The 16,713-nt window shown below is 39.4% G+C and overlaps 1 protein-coding gene across 2 annotated transcripts in view; it reads left to right on the top strand.

The window, feature by feature from the left end:
• GRM3 (glutamate receptor, metabotropic 3) overlaps nt 1–16,713 on the top strand; it is a 198,471-nt gene that overhangs the window by 155,694 nt on the left and 26,064 nt on the right. The gene's annotated exons all lie outside the window — the stretch shown is intronic.

Below are 16,713 nucleotides of genomic sequence, written 5' to 3'. Positions count from 1 at the left end.
GATTGCTTGTGCTTCAGAAGTTACTGTCTAGCGCTTTCAAGGACAATCATACACCTTAAAGCCAACAAAAGAAATGTCCCTGGGATCATTTTGGAACTGTGTGAAGAAAAGTATTGAAAACTGACCACTGTAGCAGCGACGATCAGAGATGGAGAAGTGAGCTGAAGCTAAGGCCAGGCTGCCCAGCAGGCCTCGGGGCACAAACATATCACAACGGCCGTGATCAGCAACCAGAGAATGGACTGGCTGCAAAAACCACACTTTCTGCAGTGCAATTACTCAGAGGCATTTCATCCAAAATGTATAATGTTCTAACCCCAGAAGGCCAAAATCACAAACCATCTCCACCCCCTCCCCAAGCTGTGTCATTAGTTTTGAAGTGGAAAGCACTTTCTACAATCAAAACAGTCAAAAACAAAGCAAACGAAACAAAAATCCTTTTCCCTCCACACTCCACAGAAGGTACTCCTTGAAACCTTTAAGTAAAGTGGGACTAGAAGGTGGGACTAGAAGGCTATGTAAGGATGGCATCTGCTCAATTCTAGGTGAACCTGGACCTGAGAAAGAATCCTTGTTGGCCTGGAATATATTCTTCCCACCCTTCCAAAAATGACCTGTTCCCAGGTGATCATATTCAATGTCATTAACTAGAACAAAGGCTTCATCTTCTAAAATATGTCTGCAGACTTTTACAAAATTAACCCTGTGAGCAAGCTCTCACATGATTTAAATGCATACCCCAAGTCTCTGTAATCCATAATCACACCTTTTTCTGTGGGCAAAGTTTGATGTGGAAAGGGTATCTGGCTCATAACATCCGGAAAGAGTATAAATATTGTGGAGAACAAGATTGGGTAATCAAAACCCAAACATCAAATGACTTTGCCTAAAAATAGCTATGAGTGTGGCTTGTCATGAATGGAATATACCAATCCTGCACCTACAGCATAGCAGGGTACACTCTGACTTCCGGGGGGGCTCAATCCTGGTGCCTAGGTGGAGAGGTGAGATGGTACCTTGTCTCCAAGTCATTATTTTTAAATAGATAATAGAATGAATACCTGAAATTGGGTTTTTACAGATGAGTTCAACAGGTAGTATGTATTGGGTACCTTATATAAGCAGATAATTTATATCACTTCCAAACACTTTTTTTTCTATAAGAAATCAGTATTTATCTTTATTTTTTGTTTATAATTTTATTTTATATTTTAATTAAATTTTTATTGTTGAAAGTATTACATATGCCTTCCCTTTTCACCACTGGTGCTTTCTAGCCTACCCTCCCCCCTCCACAGGCCTTCACCACCTTACTGTTGGTACATTTATACCATGGGATACTATGCAACAATAAAAAAGGAAATATCTCTTACCCTTTGAGACAGTATGAAGGGACCTAAAGAGTATTATTCTAAGCGAAATAAGTCAGTCAGAGAAAGACATCTCACTCATATGTGGAATATAATGAACAAAATAAATTGATGGACCAAACATTTTCTAGTTTTCTGATGACAGCTTTGAAGTGCTAACCTGAGGTTCCTGTAAAGAATTATGATCATATTTATAGCACCATAATAATAGCCTATTACCTTATTTATATATATAAAAGCCTAAGTGACCAGTCGACCATTTGACCATCTGACCAGTAACTATGACACGCACTGACCACCAGGGGGCAGATGCTCAATGAAGGAATGGAAACCACAGGCATGGAAATATGGAACAGACCGATGAATTTAAGAGGGAACTGGGGAGGGGAAAGGGCAGGAAGAGATTAACCAAAGATCTTATATGCATACAAGAAGCCCGGTGCACGAATTCATGCACCAGTGGGGTCCCTCAGCCTGGCCTGTGCCCTCTCGCAATCCAGGACCCTTTGGGGAATGTTGGAGAGCCAATTTCAGTCTGATTCCCTCAGAACAGGCCAAGGGACTCCCTCCAGTGCACAAAAATTATGTTTATAAGAATCTTAGCAACTTATCAGCTGACGTTTACAGAGGTTCTTTGCTTTCTGCCTCAGAGTCATCTTTTTCTGATTCCTTTATTCCTTCCTCCAGCACACATTTCTTAGTGTCAGGCACAATTCTCTGATATCAAATATTTTATAGGGTTCTCCGAGATAAAGAACAGAGATAGGAAAGCATGCTTATGCTCCTCCAGACCAGAACAAGCATCCCAAAGCACATGCTTACAGCCTTTCAGGATCTCCCCCTTCAACATCCCTGAAAGCCTGCCTTTTGACAAAAATGTCCCTAAAGGCGCAGGTCAGTGTCACAGTTTCTTTCTTCCTTATTTTCAAAAGTATGTCCTGTAGACAAAGTCCAACACTTCTTCACTACCTTTAGCTTTTTACAAGTGTGTGTGTGTGTGTGTGTGTTGATACACAACTCTAGCAGATGTAATTAGGCAAAATTGTGAGGTGGGGGCTCAGTTCATTCATTTAGCATTTTGGCAAACAGGGCAATATTACAGATAATATACCCCATGGTAAGAGGCTGAACAAAGAGCAAAGGCTTTTTTAAAAAAACTAGGAAGAAATAGATTATGTCAAACATTTAGATGGTTTTAAGCTATTTTAGACAAGTGAAGTCTGCCATCTAAAAAACTCCTATGTGTCATATAATAATGATTTGAACAGACCTAAGCCATTTAATCAAGGCTCAGAAAACCAGCTGGCTGTCAACACAGTGGCTACACAATGGTGGACACATTCACTCAATCATTTATTCGTGAGTTCATTCATTTCACACACATTCATTGACTACCTACCAGCAGGCAGACACTTTAATAATCAAGCCAAGCGTTCTGGAGCACTTTCTATGTGGTAGACACTGCGCTACCTACTCTCAATTTAATTCTCCCTGTAATCCTATGGGTCGCTGATCACAAATAAGTGAAGTGACCAGTGAGTGATGAAACAGATTGCAGCACAGGCAGGCAGGCAGAACCGAGGGACAGTGGTGCATGACACAGCGCAGTCCTCCTGGAACTCTTGGTCTAGACAGGGTACCAGAGCAAATAAACAACGTATTGAGGGTGACTCATACTCTGCTAGATAGAGGTGTACTCACAGGCCCTGGGGCCCCAGAAGAGAGTTCATTTCTAATCAAGCATTGCTTGTTTGCTTGCATTCTCCCCAAAACAATTTCTTAATTTATTCCCTCACTCCTCATTTGAAAAAGAAAATAATAGATTTAAAAATCTATCATTTTCTCTTTAACTAGTGTGATATTTTCCTCTCTCCTTTGATATTTGTGCAGTAAGTATACATGGCTTAAAACAACTGCTTTTTGAGAACCTGTGTTTAAGCAGTGGGAATTCAAATACATCATCAAGTGGGTTTGCCAGCTCCAGGAGGGAGCGGCCAAACCAGGACTCCCGCCAGCCATGCCTGTCGTGCAATAAAGGCCCAGGGTTGCCTATGTTTTCCTATGTTTTATGAAATGAAGAAATTCAAATTTTCTCTCAATATGTTAAGAAATGACACGAAATCAGATGTTTTGCAAACACAGTGGAGGAAAAATAAAACATACTTCTCAGGCTGAATTTAGCCTATCAACCCCTGGTTGCAATTACTGTTTAAAGGGGGATAAGGTTTGTTTTCTGCCTTTGAGGAGCTCACAACATCATGAGAAAAAGATAGTAATGGGAGAGGAATGCAGAAAAAAAAATGACAGTGTGAGACAAAAACCATAAGTGCCAAAGAAAAGGAACATTGTATATGGGATCACAGAGGGGACTTACCCTTTCAGCTGAGACACAGCCAAGGGCAAAGATGCAATCTTTATTAGGGTTTTACAGGAACTGCAGAAGGAAAGGGCATATGAAGCCCAGGGAGCCATGTGAGTTAAGCACAAGAGCAGTGGTTCTCAACCTTCTGGCCCTTTAAATACAGTTCCTCATGTTGTGACCCAACCATAAAATTATTTTCGTTGCTACTTCATAACTGTAATGTTGCTACTGTTATAAATCATAATGTAAATATCTGATATGCAGGATGGTCTTAGGCAACCCCTGTGAAAGGGTCGTTCAACCACCAAAGAGGTCGCGACCCACAGGTTGAGAACTGCTGTTCTAGACTAAAAGGCTGGTGCACAAATTCAGTCGCATATGGCACAGAGGAAGGGGGCAGTCAGGTTTCCTTGTGGGTTGTGAAGGGATGGAGTGAAAGGCATGAGTGGGGAGATGGACCAGATTACACAGGACTTCGAAGTTCATGAAGATACAGTGCCTGTAGCACGGAGCTCCATGATCCATCAATGCATGAGATATTGGGCATCCTTAAATAAAGTAAATAAATTGAAACAAAATTTGTCTAAAACCTGGGGAAACCTATATGCCAGTGATGGTGAACCTTTTGAGCTCGGCGTATCAGCATTTTGAAAAACCCTAACTTAACTCTGGTGCCGTGTCACATATAGAAATTTTTTGATATTTGCAACCATAGTAACACAAAGACTTATATTTTTGATATTTATGTTATAAATTTAAATGCCATTTAACAAAGAAAAATCAACCAGAAAAATGAGTTCGCATGTCACCTCTGGCACATGTGTCATAGGTTCACCATCACTGCTATATGCCCTACCAATCTCTGGATGATTCTCAAGGCGATTCACAAATTAGATGCTCTAAGAACTAACCCTACATCCTGAAATCTGTTTTGGTTTGTTAATCCAATTTATTACTTGATCAAAGAATTTTTCTTTATTAGAAATTTATTTTTAACCTAAAAAGAACAAACAAAAATTCTCAGTGTTGCCGGATGTAACAGGAGAACCGCTTAGGCCTTCATGCAGTGAAGTGACGGTGACTGTGATGACAAAGACATTTTAAGAGGAATGTAAACCAGGAAAAAAGGGGAGAGAGACTGGGTACAGAAAATCAGCCAGGAGGCTATCACAATAGTCCATAGTAATGCTAATGGCCCCTTATTACTTAGTATTCCTTGTATGTCAGACATCACCTGAGGTGATGTTCATATTGTACACATTGCAATGAGAACCAGAATTAGGGTAAAAGCAGCAATTGATATCTAGTTTGGGGGCAAAGACAGATCAGCCAGTATTCTCAATCCTTCTCCCAGTCTCTCAGCTTCCTCTAACTTTTTTTCATTCTCATTTCTTCTCTACACCTGCCTTTGCCCTGTAACTCCAATTTGAAAGAAAACAAACGTTTGAAATGTCATTGCTATCATTAAATCATTTTTTCAAAAAAATTGAGATTTATTTCCCTTTCTTTGTTGCTCCCTGTTATTTTCTTTCAAATATGTTATAAGCTAGAACTAATAGAAAAAGTAAGTTGTTAGCTCTGTATGGGGTTTTAGGGCTTTGGGATGGAATTAAGTGCCAAATCCTACTTTCTCCTTTTATTTTTTCCTCTCCTGGGTTGCAAACATGTAAGAGTCAGGAGTCAAAAGAAAACTAATCTCAATTCTTGTTAATAACTGAGCAGGTGGCTGATCTCACCCCTACCCCAGCCTTCTCCCCAGTACAAGCCTTCTCTGATACTAACGCTGGAATACTGGGCAAAGACCACAGACCACAAAGGCGTGGGTTCCCACAACCCCGGCCTAACGGCTAAGGCCTTAGAGCAGGTTCCAAGCCTACGTACCACACAGCTGTACCACCTGTATGAGCAGTGAGTGGCAGGGCTTCCTTCCCCACCTGCTGCAGGTGGAGCGAAGAGGGTCAGAGCAGCTGGGCAAGTGCCCCACGGTCTGCACCACCTGGAGACTGACGTGCAAAGGGGGCATGGAGGTGGTCGAGGCTGGTCCTGAGAAGCTGGGCCCTCTGTCAGTCTACAGAAGGTAGAAGAGCATCTGCCTGTTCTCTTAAGCACGGTGACGCTGACAATTAGAGAAAAATAGTCCAGTCAGTGAATGTTAGACTTCGCCAACCAGAGCTGCAAATTCTCCGCTGTGGAAGAGAAAAACAAAATGGGAAAGGATGGCAACTAGGGAGCAGAAATTCCCTTTCCTTGGGGCTAACACTAAACCTCAAAGGATAACGTTTTAGGAAAGCTGCACACACCTTCTGCCCAAAGTTCTTTCTCCAGAGATATCAGATACCATCATCGCTAATTTATCTGTGACGGCCTTTCATAGTATACCTTGACTAGGCTCTCCTTCGATATGAATATCCCTGAAAGCAGTAACATTAACAGAATGTAGTACTTTGTTAGGAATTGGTTTTGCTTAGAGCTTCATAGGAAGCTTAGGTATTGGGAACAAGAAAGGATGCTGAGAAAAAAAGGGGGAGAGAAAAGGAGGGGAAGAGCCCCAAGGTTCTTCTGCCTACTTCATAACACACCTGCTTGAATGCTGATATGCAAATGCCATAATTTTCTCCACTGATTTCAAGGATGACTTTGATTGAAGTCCTAGGTATTAGCGATGCCCTATCCCCTGATTTTTCAGTAAAAATGCCGTACAGGAATTTAAGCAAGAAAATTATACATATATGTATAAATTTATAAAATGTAATATTAATTTGGTGATAGAACCCTAACATATTCCTTAAGCATAACAACTATATATTATATAGGTGTATGTTATATAATATTTAATATATTAACATACATTATGTGTAACTTATTAATATAATATATTTTAAATATTTAATATGCTATATAATATATAAATATATACATATGCTATATTGTCTATAATTAATGTGTGTTGCATAACTAATACATGTTACATATTACATGTAATATATAAGAATATATTATGTAATTATATATAACTGTTGTTCTTAAGGGATATGTTAAGGTTTTATCACCAAGTTAATTTTTTCTACCTTATTAATTTAACATGATTGGAGGAAGAGTGGAAATAAGAATCATATGAGCTAAAATGATTTCTGAGGTTGATGAATTTCCAGGAATATTTTCTAAGAGGCAACAAAATAACCAGATTTATGATACCCTTAACACTGTTATTTTTTGAATAATTCAAATTAGAAACTTTGGCACAAATTGAGGAGAAAAATGTAAAGCTGCTACTTGGAATTTTGTCGCCTTAATTATTTCCAGTGGAAAAGAAACTCTTTCAGGAAATGGGGTTTGGAATTTTTTAACAATGTGTAGATGTGTTTGATGACCTGACAAGGTCCCTTAAAATCTTGTGGTTCAATAAAGCAGCCCCTCTCTGTGAAGACAGGAGGCCATGCCGTGCTACAGTGGCTCAGGAAAAACATGACAACCTGACAATAGACCTGCATGCTGGGAGGAGAAGTAATTTATTTCCCCTCTATTCTCTGTACATGATACTACACAGAGTCAAACGCACGTCGATGCACGCGTAAGGCAAGAGAATAGAAATTAATTTGCTTCACTCATAGAATTTCAGCCACTGCATGCTAAGCTGCTGTACTTATTTCTGGAAAGTTCATCTTTGAGGCTGAATAGAATTCCTGTTGTTCTGCTTTTTATATAAAGTAGTATATTGTTTGCTTAAAAATGGAAAGCTCATTTTATTAAGTATTTTTGTTCCTGTGATTCTGTTCTTTGGAACATGAATTCCGCTACCATTTTTCAAATGCATTTCTGAACACTTTGCACTGCTGAGTTACTAGCCCCTCTCTGACAGGGGTTTTCTCAGTCATTTTCACCTCTGTCCACATCACAGTTCACTCTGCTGCAGCATTTAGATCCGTAGCACAGCAGGTGAAGCGATGTAAGGGCAGAACAATGGGAAACACACACCTTCTTTTCTTTTAAGACAGGGATATGCACTTCTATCCACCTTCATCTTGACAAGTCTTTCTCCCTCCGCCCCTGACCTCGCTTTTTAAAAAAGTGTATGCTCTACTACTCAACAGAATCACATTTAAAAGATGAGGACAGATTAAATTTGTCCTCAGAATGTACAACTTCTTTTCACAAAATTGAAAACCGCTGGTGAGGGTTGCAGTCACCGTATTCTCAGGCGCTTGGGTTTGCACACATTAAACAGGAGAAAAATCCCACCGAGACCCCACTTAATGCTCCCCACAAACGGCTACTCTTGTTGTGAGTCTGTTCTAAAATGGTGCACAGTAGGGCCTCCATATCCACGAGTTTCACATCTTGACTCAACAACCATCAGATTCAAAATATTTAGGAAAAAAAATCCCAGAAAGTTCCAAAAACCAAAACTTTAAATATGCCGGGTGCCGAGGCACTACACTGAATCCACATGAATGAAGTGATGTGTAGATGTACTCTGTGGTAGTCTATCTGCAAATATCGGTCACATGCAAATGTTACACATTTTACATAAGGAACCTGGGCATCTGCGGATTTGAGGTCCTGGGACTAATTAATCCCCCGCTGATATCGAGGGGCAACTGTATGACATGACACCTACCCCAGCTACACACAAGAAATCGCTTCTTTCCTGGAATGTGACTGAGAGTAAGGAGACATCCAGCTGAGTTGACTGATTTTTCAGAAAGGAATAAAAGGGAAGCCATGGGGACCTGTGTGAAATGGGGCCTGTGGTGGAGGCAGAGGTAGAGTGGGGCCAGGGTTCAGTAAAGGTGTTGATGAATGTGAAAAAGTGAGGGTTTTGAAAGAGAATATTGAAGGGCATATGTAAGCTGGAAATGACTGTAGGGAGGGGGGAAAAACTCGGTAATAGTAACCTCAGTATGATAACACCATAAAGAATCAATCTGGCATGGGTGTTTTCAATTTACTAAGAGGTTTGAGATTACCAAAATATTTCTAGAAATTTAAGTATTTCTAGAAATATTTCTCAATCTTGGCACTAGTGACACATTGGGCTGCATGAGTGTCTGTTGTGAGGGTGTGCTCTGTGCATTGTAGAATGGTTAGCAGCAGCCCAGGCCTCTACCCACTAGATGCCAGTGGAGGTCCCCACCCTGAGTCATGACAACCAACAATGTCTCTATACATTTCCACATGTTCTCGAGGGGGGTAGAAGCACCCGTAGCTGGAACCACTGGCCTAGACTAACGGTTTTTAACGTGGGCTGCATAGTAAGAACGTAAACTATCAAAGTACAAGCACAGAGGCCCATTTCCTAAGCCTGATATTTAATTGGTCTTTGGTAAAACTGTTACCGGCATGTTTTCTATGTTCCTGAAGTGATGCCATTCAGTTTCTGAAGTATTATAATCCCTTTAGAAAACAATTAGGGAATGCCTACTATGTGCCCAGCATCCTTAAATGATGAGAGCACAAAGATGAATGAGACATTGTCCTTGACCTAGAGAAGCTTAGGATCTAGTGAAGAGATGGACACATAGCAGATACTTTTCTGATATGTTGCAGTCAATGTCCTTACAGTTAAATGTGCAGGACACTGTGTCAGGACAGAGGGGGAGCTGATAGCCTAAGGGCACAAGGTTTGAGCTAGCACTACAGTTCCACCTGAACGTCTGAAATTCCAAGGCAGCAACATTAAAGTAGTAAGGCAACTGGACGCGCATGCATAGCAGTTTTACTACTGTGTACATATGCACACATACATGCACTCGTATACACACACACAACAGAAAGGCATCTATTATCTATTATAGGAATAGTCATAGCAGCAGATAGGAGATGCTCTCAGTGCCTCTCCCAAAGCCCCCTAGCTCTCACTGTTCTCATACATGCCACTGACTCTCTGCTAGGGAGCCTTCTCTGGCCACAGGAGTGTGCTCTGCCTATACCTAGAGCAAGCCAGAAATGCCATGACATTACCACCCTGAAGCAGCCATCAGCCAATGACAAATAAGAGTTGTCCCATCCAGCCCTGACCAGATTGGCTCAGTGGATAGAGCATTGGTCTGCGGGCTCAAGGGTCCCAGGTTCGATTCCGGTTGGGGGCATGTGCCTTGGTTGCGGGCACATACCCAGTGGGGAATGTGCAGGAGGCTGCTGATCGATGTTTCTCTCTCATCGATGTTTCTGGCTTTCTGTCCCTCTCCCTTCCTCTCTGTGAAAAGTCGATAAAATATATTTTTTTAAAGAAAGAGCTGTCCCATCCAAGCTAGTGAGTAAGATGGGGTATTAGTCCCGACTCCTATTCTATGCCATCTTCCCAAATACCCCAGTGAGAATGAGACCCACATTTGCTCTTCGATGCACTCTATATTGGATTCCCACTCCTGTCTATATCTTACTTCTTCAATCCCCTGTAAAATCCCAAATCAACTTCTTGAACTCAATTCTATGTCTTTGGTTTGCTTCTGGATAACCCAGCTGAGGACACAGCATTATTCATAAAGGCTACAGACTTAAAGAAAAAACACACAAATGTCCACAATAGAAACATGGCTAAAAAAAAAATTGTGGCACAGCCATATAATAATATCCTATGCATCAATAAAAATGAAGCAATTATAGCTTCTCATCACTACTGGAATGAATCTCACCAAAATAAATAATACATGCTTCATGATTACATTAATATAAAGTTTAATATCAGGCAAAACGTGTTAGTACTAAGAGGTATGGTGGTGGTTATCTTCGGGAAGGGAGGGTAGATAGGTACAGGAACAACAGCAATGTTCCATTGCTTAACATCCATAACGTTACATGGGAATGTTCAGCTGGTGATAATTCACTTATTTTTACCCTTTATTGTATATGTATTTCAATTAAATGTTTTTTAAAAATCTAAACATTCAACTTGGAGGATGTGAGAAAAGCAGATGAGGTAACAGGGAGAGCAGGAGCTGGGGAAGAGAGGGCAGAAAAAGATGTGATAGTAGCATTAGCTCACATTAGGGAGGGTCCCTAACCAAAGATTCAGTCGCCACCATGAGACTTCCAACTAAAATCAATAAAATAAGCAGAGGAGGGCCCGGGGCCTTCTCCTCGAGCTGAGCGGTAGAGGCGATCAGAATCTCTGTAACTTTTACTCACTGCTATTTTGTCTGTGCCTTGCCTCCACATTCATCCCTCTAAGAGTAAACTGTTCCTTTCTGAGCTGCCTTGAGTGTTGAAAATCTCAGCAACAAAATGTAGAATCTACATAGGGAAACAAATGAAATGTATAATGACGCATTACAACTGTTATCCATGCGAACTTTTCAGAACTAAAGAAAGTTCTTTCCAAAGTCGTGACATTGTTCTGAGAAAGCCTCTCCAATGGCTCTTCTCAAACATTCACGGTGCACCTTTGGTACTTAGTGAGCATTTTGCACAGGCAAGACGGAGCATCAGAGGCATCTAGGTGGTCCTTTGCCACAGCAGCTACGCTCTGTTGGTAAATAACTGTGGAAATGCATCAGCAATTTTGTTCCTAATTGGTAGGTAGATTAATTACCGATAGCCAAGGTGTCATTCTTATTCTTTCCTAACTCCCTGCTGCCTGGTGCTTGTAAAAGATTGTGTTTGCTCTAGTCAAAGGATTTTGATGTCTTTACCTCTTGACTTCTAAAAGATCTTTCAAGGGGGATGCCATTTTCCGTCTTCTCATCCATGTCTTTATTCCAGTTCATCAAATTAGTTCACAGAAACCTCCGTGGGGGCCTGGTTGTAAAATGTAAAACCGGAGCCACGTTGCTGCCAGTAGCTCTTGCAATCTTCATTAGTATTTATGAACGTGGACCCGGGCAGTGGCCGTTATGTTCCCATTACTGGAAGCCTCTTAAGAGTCCCATTATTGTCTTACCTTAATTGGACTTCTGTCAGAGGAAAAAAAATAAAGAGCCAATTTAATTTTCTCGTGCCATTACCTGTGATATTTGTAAGGACTAGACTCGCCTCATCTCTACCAAGTGGGCCCTAGGTGGCCTGGTCATCTTGATATTAAACTTCTCAAATAAATTCATTTGAAACCGGGGTCAGATAATAGATAATAAGCTAAACTGAGAGGTCATCTTCCTGACTCGAAAGGCTCCTTCTGTACAGTAGGGACCTGATTGTGAGGAACTAGTATAGCAAGAGGCTTGAAATTCAATTTTAGAGAAGGTTTTTTTTTGGGGGGGGGGGCGGGGGGAGGGGAATCCACCATCTTCCTAGTTCTTTCTTCTCCCTTTAGTTTGGCTTCTTCATGCTGTTGCAACAACAAAAGATGAAGGAATCTGTTTTCCATCTCAAATGATTCTTGCTCCGTTGATGAGATTCAACTGCAGAAACAGGAAACTCCCCCGAGTTTCCTCACTCTAGAGAACTATGCAACTGATCTCCAGAGAGCCATGTGATAGCTCAGTGAACTGTCACCATTTCCCACATGAGCCATTTGACTGAGAGGTAGCTCATGATTTGGGAAGGTGACAGGATCCATCCCCTAGGACAGTGATGGCGAACCTATGACACACGTGTCAGAGGTGACACGCGAACTCATTTTTTGGGTTGATTTTTCTTTCTTAAATGGCATTTAAATGTATAAAACAAATATCAAAAATATAAATCTTTGTTTTACTATGGTTGCAAATATCAAAAAATTTCTATATGTGACACGGCACCAGAGTCAAGTTAGGGTTTTTCAAAATGCTGACACGCTGAGCTCCAAAGGTTTGCCATCACTGGCCTCGGCCTTAAGCTTCTCTGTCCCTTGAAGGGGCTCCAGCAGCACCTGAGAAAGAGCTTGGTTTTCTCTCCTGCCCCTCACTACCCCAGCCAGGCATATGCGGAATAACCATTCAGAAACAGGATTAGCCTCACATGTGGACATGTGACAGGCATGGTTTACCTTTTCTTCTGGCTCTCCTTTCATTGTTTCTCATTCTAACACAGACACAGCCACCGTTTATCCCAAGCTGAAGATCAGGGCATTTCCGCTGACAACGGATCTTTTAGAATTTATAATGCACTTTTTTGAAGTATTATGTGAATGTGTTTTATGTATTTAAATGATTTAGACACTAGACCATACCTTAATACATATTTAGCAAAACAAATTTAGTTAAAGGTAAATTTATATTTTAAAAACTCTACCAAAAGTACTATTTGTTCATCACCCACTTATCAAGCACTTGTTATATTTGCAGTGGTCTCATTTTAATAATTCACTTTGCAAATTCTTCTGCCTGACCTTGGCTTTTTAAAATTTTATATTTTTTTTTTACTTTTAACAAAATAATACATGTATGTAATTTTTACATGAATTTAGCAAGTTTATAAGAAAGAGTAACAGTCTCTTGCTTCATCTTTTCTTAGGCCAAGTCCATCATCTTTGAATCTTTTGATAATGTCCTCCTTCTATTTCCTCTTTCTCTCTGTCTGGAGCTGCTGCTGATTGAATGTTCAAATTTCACAAAATATTCACTAATTTTCCTGCTTTATTTTTATTTTACATCTTAGCATTTTTGTCAAATTTTGAGAGTTTTCTCAAATTTATCTTTCAATCCTTACATTGAGTCTCTCTTTCTCCTATTTCATTTTCAAAGCTCATCCTTCTCTGAATGTTCCTTTGAGAATACACCGTACCTATCTCATAGATGCAACATCTTCTCTACTCTTTGAGCACATTATTGTTTTAAACCTTTTCTCCCTGCATTGTTTCTACTCCAAGTTTCTTTTTTCTGGGCGTTTCAGTCACTCTTTTTCAGGTTAGAAGTTTACTTAAATGTCTGGTAATCCTTAATTGTCAATTTATGTTTTCCTATTTTATCTCCTATTTTATTTTCCAAACTGCTTTATATGAGTTCCCTTGGCTCTATTTCAAGAATGAGCAAAAGTTTTATGGAATGCATTATATAGTAAATATTTTAGGGCCATGCAATCTCTGGTGCAACTACTCAACTCTACTATTGTAGTGGGAAAGTAGCCCTAGGTTATATGTTAACAAATGAGTAAAGCTGTGTTCTAATAAAACTTTATTTGCAAAATAGGTAACAGGCAGAATTTGGCTCATGTGCCGTAGCTTTCCAACTCTTTCTCTCAGCAGTTCTCAACCTGTGGGTCGCGACCCCTTTGGCTGTCGAATGACCCTTTCACAGGGGTCACCTAAGACCATCCTGCATATCAGAATTTACATTATGATTCATAACAGTAGCAACATTACAGTTATGAAGTAGCAATGAAAATAATTTTATGGTTGGGTCACACCATGAGGAACTGTATTTAAAGGGCCAGAAGGTTGAGAACCACTGCTCTACATCAATGTTCATAGTTTATATTTTTATACTTCTCAATAGCAAATGTTTATTTTGGGGGAAAAACAACAACAGAAAAAGAGATAAAGCAAATATGACAAAATGTTAACAAAGTTAATTCTAGGTGATTCCAATGCTACATGTCCATATACTTCTCTCTCATTATTTCTCTAGGTTTGAAATTTTTCAAAATAAAAAGTAGGGAGGAAAACACTGATGAAAAGTCTAACTAAATTCTGCCCTGATATATTAAAATAGCCTCATGGTAAATAGTGGCAACATTATGTAAAAACCAAAGCTAAAGTCCTTTACTTAAGATCTTTAAAAAATGTATTAATGTTCAACATTTTCAAATAATTAAGAAAAAGTGGGAATTGAAACATTATTACTGTATTTTCAGTAATAAGAATCAATATCAGAATTCTTTTGTTATATCAAACTATTCTATGCTTAGAAAAACTGCATTAAAAAATTTAGGGACTTCTTTCATATGTTACAAATAAGTAAAATGTTGAATATTTTAACACATTTTACATCAAGTGTAAGAACCTCAGATGTTATTAACTTTGCTATTCTTAACTAGATAACCAGTCTCCCCCAATATTCTATTGATGATATTAAATGATTTCAAGAAAAGATTTGTAAAAGGAAAGTTTTACATCTGTAATGTTTGTTATTATCTCACAAGCCAACAATCTGACCAGTAACCCTCACCAACTCAGAACACAAAAAACAGTCCGTTTTTCTCACCTATTAAACATATTACTTTTAAGAAACTTACATTCCAGAACAGCTGTGAAAATAGTGAAATAATTAAATTAAAGATAGAAAACATTTCTTTTAGAAATATTTTCCTGAAAATCTAATAACATCAACTGAACACTGGTGGAGATTGATTGTGTAGAGTAAAATAATTAATAACACATCTGAAGTTCTAGTATACTTGATGTAAAGTGCATTAAAATATTTGACATTTTACTTATTTGTAACATATGGAAGGAGTTTATAAAATTTTAAATAAAATTTTTCTAAGCATAGACTAAACAAATTTAGTGTTATGTGATATAAGAATTCTGATATTGATTCTTACTCCTGAAAATTCAGTAATAATGTTTCAACTCCTTTGTTCACTTGTCCGTCCTAACATATATTAAACCATAGTGGGAAACTATGATAGTTGCAAAAAGGTCACCCTGCCTTGGAACTGGATCAAGAGAAACAGCATATAACATAGACAGTTTAAATCATGCAATTTAATATTACAAGTGTCATAAATCAGTGGAAATAATCAATATATTGAATATTTTATATTTCTTTATCATTTTCACTTATAATTTACAAATTAAGGAACAGAGCGGAAAAGTTAATTTGCCTAAGGACTTATGACTATTCAAAGACATAGACGAGAATCGCATATACTTTTTCTAAATCAAAACCCATGTACTCATCCACTGTATCATTCTGTCTTACTATGAACAAAGATACATGTGTTTGGTTTGGTGAAAGTGGCAGAAAGCTAGATGAAGGTTAGTCAAGTCAAATGGCAGGTGATATTACAAGATCACTAATAGAAAAAAGTCATAATAAGTGAGGAATAAATTTGGCATAAGGGACTACAGTGACTAACAGACTTTGTATATGCTATGAAATGTTCCTGTAAACCACCTAGCCAGCCCCCAGGGGGCACCTATAGGTCTTTAGCAGGAAAGGGCTCTCTGGTAACATTTGAAGTTTTATTTCATTAAGGAATCAAGGGGTGCTTTTCCTCCATAAAATACCCGCACCCAAGAACAGTAAGATGTTTCCCACCGGGTGAACCAACGTGAGCCTCAGAAATGGTGGACAGAGCTCAGGGAGGAGGCAACAAAGACAGCAAACCCCGCAGTGTCAGCAATCACAGTGGCCTCCAAACTCCCCTTTCTCGTGTCAGGGTAGGGTTGTAATGGGGCACGCTAGCTAAACCACATTCACTAGCCTCTCAAAGTTGGGTGTGGCCCCGTAACTAATGTCTAATCAATAATTTAGGAAATTGGCATAACTGCTTTACACTCTCCTTTCCCACGGATGAAGACAAGGCTCTAGAAATTGGCACAGCTCCCACATATAAGGAACCTGGGTTCCTGAATCGCCGAGTGGAGGAGAGACACCCACTAATGACGACCGTAGACTGCTGCATGCGGAAGAAATAAAATGCCATTGTGTTTGAGCCATTAAACTATTTTGGGTCTATTTTTCAATATGGGTAAGCCCAATCCGACTAAGACAATTGGTCTATGCATCATTCAGACATAAGCAACATTCTTCTACATCTGAGGAAACGGCAAAGTTTGGCAGTGTGAAATAATATGTACACAGTAGTTCAGAGTAGGTGACATAACAATTGGTGATGAGAGTGGCAGCAGATATTGGTGAGAGAGACATGATGTACAGAAACTAGAAGAGGAGAAACATAGATGCTTAGAGAGCTGCTGCTTAGGAAGTCACAGAGAGCTATACCAAAGGGACAAGGTTCGAGAAGGTCATTTGACTGAGGGCTACTGACCCTTTACAGTTAGGAACAGACTTTGAAGCACAGTTATCCACCTTCTTCAGACTGTCAGTGCCTTAAAAATATTCAGGTTATATGTGTTTGTGTGGATATGAACAGGCTATACACGGATATATGCATATATGT

Source organism: Myotis davidii, unplaced genomic scaffold, assembly GCF_000327345.1.
Source record: "Myotis davidii unplaced genomic scaffold, ASM32734v1 scaffold49, whole genome shotgun sequence".
Lineage (NCBI taxonomy): Eukaryota > Metazoa > Chordata > Mammalia > Chiroptera > Vespertilionidae > Myotis > Myotis davidii.
Note: the sequence above shows the minus strand (reverse complement) of the source record. Positions and strands in the feature narration are given on the sequence as shown.